Below are 7,651 nucleotides of genomic sequence, written 5' to 3'. Positions count from 1 at the left end.
TGTACCGGGAAGGGGCGGGGCTAGTGTCGCCTTGACAACCATTAGGCCTCCTCCGCCTGGGCGGCGCGGCGACTACATTTCCCAGAGGGCCTCGCGTGGCGCGGCTTGGGGGGCGGGGAGGAAGCGCCTCGGGCCCAGTGCGCAGGCGTGAGTCCCCTCTGGTTATATAAGGGAGGCTTTGGAGCTGCTTGTTCTTTTCCGTCCTCGGTGCTGTCAGTTCTTCGCCGTAGCTCCTCTGTTTCTCCTCCCGTGTCGTCCCATCCCGGCAACCAGGGTTTACTACTGTATGTGGTGAGTGGAAACCTCGCTTCGAGATCTCTGTGCCTCTTTTTCCCTTTTTTGTGCGGTCGCCCCTACCGGTGGCCCCCTCTCCTCGTGGTTGCCTCTGCTCTGACTCTAAATAGGCCTCAGCGCCTTTGGGGAGATCAGTTAGAGCTGGAAAAGCCCGCGCCTTGTGCTCGGGTCTGAGGAGTCTTCGGCTGGTGTAAATGATGACTTCACTTTTTTCCCCATCAGATCGACAATGCTGATGTCTTTGAATACTTGCCAGTTAGTTCTGAGACACCGGCCTCAAAAGGCGCTGCCATGTTCTCTTCCGACTGTGGGAAGATGGCGCTTGATGACCTTTCTTTGTTGGTTCGCAGGTTTGCGCGATCACAGCATACAGAATGGATCTTGGAGGAAGGGGTCCCTGCTGGGCCTTCAAGGAAACCACGTGTAGACATGAACAACCTTCAATCTCCTGACCTCTGGAGTAAGCATTTGTCTTTTGGCCTATTGTAAGAAACGCATGCTCTAAGGAGCCTCTTAGTTTGCTAGGCAGCTTGGAGGGAAAGAAAAGATGATTAAGGGCAGCCAATTAGCATATTTTAGTTACTAGGTTTTCTTTGAGGTGTTCTGGGTGCTTGGTTTTATTATAATTCACAAAAACATATCTTATTACAAAGTGAAATAAGTGAATTATCTCTTGAAAGTGAATAGGTGTTAAATTTTAAATGTCTTTGTAATGCTGTTTAAGGCACATTTTCAGATGCCATTCCTTCACTTGTTTCTTAATAAACAGCTTTCTTTTAAACTTAAGCTTCCAAGTGGATGGATAATGTGATGACATTTTTTAAAAATTTCTATTGGCGTAGAGTTGCTTTACAATGTTGTGTTAGTTTCTGCTGTACAGCAAAGTGAATCAGTTACATGTATACATATATCCCCTCTTTTCAGATTTCCTTCCCATTTAGGTGTGATGACATTTTTAAGGAAAGCCAAATGTGTTTCTGTTGGCCTATTTGCTTTAATTACCAACTCCTTAACTGAGTCCAGAAATGCACGTTAAGGGTGGGACTTCTTGGACGAAGTGTTCCTTAAACCTTGCTGTCCCAGAGTATTAAGTCGCGTTTTAAGTGATGACATCTTGCATTAAAGTGTAACATCCTAACACATAGTCGAAACCCTGCAGTCACCTAAGTAAAACCCAGCCATTTCCCCACAATTCTTGCCAGCCACGCTGGCCTCTATCAAATGTAAGCACAGAAGTCAGAGGTATTTGTCTTAGCTACTATCTCATTGCCGAGAACAGGACACAGAAGTGCTGAAATACTGCATGAAGTCGAAGGTAGAGAAACAGACGAACCAAATCTTATTCCTAGTTCAGGGTTCTTTCTTTTTTTCTTCCTTCCTTCCCTCCCTCCTTCCTTCCTTCCCTCCCTCCCTTCTTTCATTGGGCGTTCCGTTGCTGCGCACGGGCTTTCTCTAGTTGGGGCAAGCGGGGGCTGCTCTTCATTGCGGTGCTCAGGCTGTAGGTATGTGGGCTTCAGTAGTTGTGGCACAAGGGCTTAGTTGCTCCGCGGAATGTGGGATCTTCCCGAACCAGGGCTTGAACCCATGTACCCTGCAATGGCAGGCGGATCCTTAACTACTGCACCACCAGGGAAGTCCCCAGGGTTCTTTCTGTAGAGGCGAAAAGCTTCCTGCTGGCATAAATGATGACTGAACTTTTTTCCCCGACAGATCGACCATGTTGATCTAACTTCTCTAAGCCAGTTTCTGTCTGATATGCCAGCTTGAGCATCTCCTCTGTCCCCCATTCCTTTGGGTATCTAGCTGACTGGCGGTCATGTTTCTGTTTTCATCTCAGGTTCACTGTTGGCAGAAAGCAGACTTTGAATGGACCATGATGGATCCAGGATTGGGAGAGAATTGGTAAGTCACGTCCATTATTAACTGCTTTTCTTTGAAAGAGGTTATCCCCATTGCTTTCTACTTTCTGTGACTCGTATGGCCATTGCAGCTGATGACTTAACTTTTTTCCCCGTCAGATCGACCCTGTTGATCTAACTGAACTATTAGCCAGTTTTGTCTGATGCATTGGCCACAAAGATAACTTCTATTTATCTGTTTTCTGCTTAACCACCAACAGACTACTTTCTGTGGGGCTTTTTTTAGTGGGAATTGGGCTTGCCTTATGGGGTTTTTCCCTCTTCCATCATTCAAGTCATTTATCTTGGCTTCATCTGTTAACTTCCTACAGGACCAGAGCCCTTTGTGCGTCAGGGCGTAAGTAGGTTGATTGCAGCCTGATCTCAGCTTGGTTCAGTCTGTCCTGTAACAGGTGAGGTTTCTGCAAATTGTTATCTAGGTGTTAACCCCTCCTTAGTAAAATGATTACTAAATGTGCTCAGGGTAGAGAGGTGTTGGGTTTGCCCACTTGGGAGTAACTTGAGTACCCAGTTCCAAGTTGGGCAAAACAGGAGGGGAAGATCGTGTCCTTGGCAGTACTGTTGACCTATTGGTACTACCAGGTCTTTCCCTAAGAAAGGGGGAAAAATTAAATGAAAACTTAATTCTGCCTTGGCAGATAATACGAGATGAGGAGCTCCAAGCCATCTTTTGAGTTGAGATTGAAATTGGTTGTAATTTTTTTTTGAAAGGTTGAATTCTTCACACTGTTAGCTGGAGGCCAACCTCAGTTCCTTACCCCATGGGTAAGGAACACAGTGGCTTGCTGCATCACAGTGAGCAAGCCAAGGAGACAGGCAGTCTCTATCTCCTGCCTCCTTTATTTTTAAACAAATAACACTTTGTATCCCTAATGTCTGCTTATCCACTTTATATTTCAGATGCCCCCATTTGTCCCTAAAGTATCTTTTGAATGAGTTTCATTTGTGTTAAGTCCCTCTAGAATCAACATAACTTTTGGTGTGGTCCTGGGTTTGTCTCCCTTACCTCTATTTACTGTACCTAGAAAGGCTGTAGATTGATGATGAACATTTTGACGTTATCAGGAACAACACAGACTTCAGTGAGGTGCCAGACTCGAGAGGTTGGAAGTCTCTCCTCGGTCTGGTACTTAATTCAACATCCACCTAGTTCCTGAAGTCTAGATACTTCCACATCCCAAACAAGTAGCTGTTTATATCAGTTTACATTAGAATGAAGTCCTGATCGTGATGTATCTTTTTTCTTTTAAGGAGTTTCTCAACTGTGGAGTTGGAATGCAAGGTCTCTTGGAAAAAGATGACCCTGTTTACTGAGAAAGCATGAAGGTTCCGGTTGAATCAGTCTCATAAGGTTGCTGTGTAACCTGAGTGTCCAGAGCTGAAAAGCCTCTGGCTGTTTTGAAGAATCAAGTATTATATTAAACTTAGATAAAAATTTCTAACTTTGTAGCCTTCCTATCTGGAGAAAGAAAATAAAATCCTTTGAATCAAAATACTGTTGTATTTGGTCATTGGAGATAGAGACCTTGAACCAAATGATACTTAAGGTAAAAAGCTCTAGGGGCAGAGAGAGCTTTTAATATTAAACTTAAAATTTTAATGTTTAAACATGGAAAGTTCCAAACAGACTAGTGACATAGGGCTAATCTGGTTTCACTTTAACTTCCCTACTCTGTCCCAGATACTTGATATGACTAATCTTAGGAAGATAGGATTCCATTGTGGGTTTTTTTGACTTTGTACCTTCTAATCTGATTCCTGATGTTGACTCCAAGTCCCTTGAGTGTGTGGACCTAGTGCATCCGGTAAATAGAAAACTCGCTAAAGGGGTATATTACTTTTTTTTTGCCACACACCACGGCCTGATGCCCCTGCAGTGGAAGCTTGGAGTCTTAACCACTGCTGCACCAGGGAAGTCCAAGAGGGGTATTACTTCTGATATTAGGTTATAAAAGACTTGTTGACATCCTCTTGCCTAGTTCCCTTCCTGTCTTATTCCTTGGCTTGCTCACTTTAGTGAAACAAGCTAGTGAGGAATTGCAATTGGCTTCCAGCCAATAATGTGCAGAGAACTGAGTCCTGCCAACAACTGAGTTTGGGAGCAGATCCTCCCCTGGTATTTGGTGACTAGAAACCTTACTGACACCATGATGCCTGTGAGCATTCAACTTAACATGTCCAAACCTGAACTGACCCCCTTCCACCAAGGCTGCAGCTCCCACAACCATTTCTATTCCAGGTGTCGCAACACTGTCAGCTAGGTGCTCAGGCCAGAAATCTTAGCTATGCTTGACGTTTTGCTCCATTCCCCACGTTGGTTTACCTTTTTTTTTTTTTTTGGCTGTGCCATGCAGCATGCGGGATCTTAGTTCTCCAACCAGGGATTGAACCCAGACCCCAGAAGCCAACGGATCCCCAGGGAATTCCCGGTTTACCCTTAAAATACATCTGACATTCACCCCTTTTCCCACCTCCATTGCTACCATCTTCTGGATCCAAGCCACCATCATCCAAGCTTTGATTACTGGTCTGTACTTCCACCTTTGCTCCCTGAGATCTAATTATATGCAGCCAGAGTGCCCTTGAAAACCAGAGATCACACCACTGTCCTGCTCAACAGTAAAAGCTGGACTCAATGGCCTGGACCATCTTCCTCTCCATTAACCTCTGACCTCATCTCCTCCCTTCTCTTTCAGTCACACAGGTCTAACTGTCCTCCATCACTTTAGGTGCACTCCAACCTGGAATGAATGACCAGGCCTAGCCCCGCCAGATCTTTGCATGGTTCCCTTGGTTTACTTAAATGTCACCTTCTCTGGGAACCTATCTAAAACAATCTTCCCCATCACTTTCTATTCCCTTATATTTTTCTTCGTATTATTTTTCACTGCCTAATAAATAGTGCCTATGTGTATACAGTATACATACATTATATGTGTATGTTTATGTAGCATATATATTTGTCGTCTGTCTCCCTACATTAGACCATGACTCCATGGTAGATAGTACAAGAGATAGATAGTGTAGATAGCAGCTGTCCCTCCTTTGTGGCCCCTCCATGGCACGCAGCACAGATCCTGGCACATGGTAGGCCATTCAATAAATATTAAATGAAAGAATGAATCTGGGATTTCCCTGGTGGTCCAGTGGGTAAGACTCCGTGCTCCCAATGCAGGGGGCCCGGGTTTGATCCCTGGTCAGGGAACTAGACCCCACATGCATGCCGCAGCTAAGAGTCTGCACGCTGCAACGAAGAAGCCGGCATGCTGTGATCCCGCAGCTAAAGATCCTGCATGCTGCAACAAAGATCCAGTGTGCCGCAACTAAGATCCGGCAAAATAAATAAATATTTAAAAAAAAAAAAGTGAATCAGACGCTTGCCTTGTGGCAGGACTGCTAAGGTACTTGACTGGCACACCTTTTTAAAAGGTTTATTTTATTCTTTTTTTTTCTTTTTGGCTACGTTGGGTTTTCGTTGCTGCGTGTGGGCTTTCTCTAGTTGTGCATGGGCTTCTCACTGCAGTGGCTTCTCTTGTGGAGCACAGGCTCTAGGCGTGCGGGCTTCAGCAGTTGTGGCACACGGGCTCTAGAGCACAGTCTCAGTAGTTGTGGCGCATGGGCTTAGTTGCTCTGCAGCATGTGGGATCTTCCCAGACCAGGGCTCGAACCCGTGTCCCCTGCATTGGCAGGCGGATTCTTAACCACTGTGCCGCCAGGGAAGCCCTTGACTGGCACACTTTGTTACTCATCACAACAGCCTTGTGAGGTGAGAACTAGCATGATTCTCACTCTTATTGCACAGATGAGGAAATTCAGTCTCTATATGAGACAGAATCAGGTCACAAACTCTGACTTATTTGACGCCTTTTCTCTCTCCAACTTAACTGCCTTTTACCAGAACAAGAAGTGTTTTCAGTTCTTTGTATCACCTGCAGTTTCTAAAGTCTGGCTCTTGAGTTTGTAACCCTTGGCTTAATTGCAGCCTCTTACTGAAATGCAGTCTGACTGATACAGGAGGGAGCCAATTTCCGGTTCTGAAAAGTTCAAATGCTTTTATTTATTTATTAATTATTTTATTTATTTATGTTTTGGTCGCGTTGGGTCTTCGTTGCTGCCTGTGGGCTTTCTCTAGTTGTGGCAAGAGGGGGCTACTCTTCGCTGCAGTGCGCAGGCTTCTCATTGCGGTGGCTTCTCTTGTTGCAGAGCACAGGCTCTAGGCGCGCAGGCTTCAGCAGTTGTGGCACATGGGTTTAGTTGCTCCGTGGCAGGTGGGATCTTCCCCGACGAGGGATCAAACCTGTGTCCCCTGCATTGGCAGGCGGATTCTCAACCACTGGGCCACCAGGGAAGTCCAGTTCAATGCTTTTGACTTCCTTGTTGGTGAGACACCTCTGAGGTCAGAAGTGGCCCCAAATGCCTACCAGCCAGGGGTCAGAGAAGTTCCCTAGAGAGCTCCCACCCCCTTAAGTGTCTAGGCTTTGCTATCACTGCTTCCCTGAACCCCAAAGGCAATGATAGGCCTCAGATGCTCAAATTCTTTGCATCTTGTCTCCCCAGCTTCAGTCCCACAAAACATTTGATGCCTCAGACTAATTCTACTTCTTTGTCCTCTTACCTGAGGGATCTTGGGCACATTCTTTACCTCTATCAGCCTCAGTTTCCTCATCTGTGAAATGGGGTTCATAACAATGCCTGCTTCAGAGAGTTGAAACCTTCAATAAAATCAGGTCTGTAAAGCACTTAGCCCAGGCCTGGCACATTATAGGGACACAATTCATATCTAGTGAATAAACAAATCTTCCTGCCACATTGAGATGGGAGAAAATCTGTGCTGGGGAGATGTAAGAAGTGTGCTCATTGAGTGCTTACCATGTGCCATATTGTATCATTATTTCATTAATCCATACCCCACCCTTGTTCATTACAATCCCATTTATCCCTTCCAGAACTTGCAGCTCCAGCCTGTGTCTGCAGGGGGCGCTGTGGACACGCGTTTCTCCAGCCTGTGCGAGATGCCTCCACTCTCCGGCTAGGAAGAAGGAAGATGGCCCGCAGGGGAGTTTTCATAGTTAGGCCAGATTTTCAGATCCTGCAGCCAGCACTTTGGGGGTTGGCTGTCACAGGGGAGCCTGAGAAAGGGCGAGTTCCCCGGGCCTGAATCATGGGCTGCTGATCGTACAACCACCACTCACAGTGTAAGAAACCAACCAAAAACAAATTTACCCACGATCCCTTCATCTAACATGTCAGTAATCAGTTTTCACTTTTCCGTGTTCCCTTCTGTTCTCGTTGTAGTGGAGCAGCTACCACCAACATGGTTGGAGCTTCCAATTTTTAAAGAAAGCCAGAAACCCTTAAAATGTTGGCAACTGATCCCAATTTTATAAACTGTGAAGACTGAACAATGCACACATGTGAGCCTCATATAGCCCAGAGGC

At 45.7% G+C, this 7,651-nt stretch overlaps 1 long non-coding RNA gene and 3 other non-coding genes across 4 annotated transcripts; all 4 read left to right on the top strand.

Annotated features, from left to right (window-relative positions):
• Window positions 1–144: 144 nt before the first annotated feature.
• Window positions 145–3,700, top strand: LOC132439024 (uncharacterized). The gene is made up of 5 exons (XR_009522263.1): window positions 145–291; window positions 645–754; window positions 2,132–2,196; window positions 2,525–2,605; window positions 3,465–3,700. It is a non-coding gene; the product is annotated as an uncharacterized lncRNA (long non-coding RNA).
• LOC132439046 (small nucleolar SNORD12/SNORD106) lies at window positions 479–569 on the top strand. Its single transcript, XR_009522279.1, has one exon. It is a non-coding gene; the product is annotated as a small nucleolar SNORD12/SNORD106 (small nucleolar RNA).
• LOC132439043 (small nucleolar SNORD12/SNORD106) lies at window positions 1,967–2,057 on the top strand. Its single transcript, XR_009522277.1, has one exon. It is a non-coding gene; the product is annotated as a small nucleolar SNORD12/SNORD106 (small nucleolar RNA).
• LOC132439045 (small nucleolar SNORD12/SNORD106) lies at window positions 2,275–2,366 on the top strand. Its single transcript, XR_009522278.1, has one exon. It is a non-coding gene; the product is annotated as a small nucleolar SNORD12/SNORD106 (small nucleolar RNA).
• Window positions 3,701–7,651: the final 3,951 nt, after the last annotated feature.

The sequence above is a fragment of the Delphinus delphis genome, chromosome 15 (assembly GCF_949987515.2).
Source record: "Delphinus delphis chromosome 15, mDelDel1.2, whole genome shotgun sequence".
Lineage (NCBI taxonomy): Eukaryota > Metazoa > Chordata > Mammalia > Artiodactyla > Delphinidae > Delphinus > Delphinus delphis.
The sequence above is the reverse complement of the archived record's forward strand: the minus strand, read 5'-3'. Positions and strand labels throughout refer to the sequence as shown.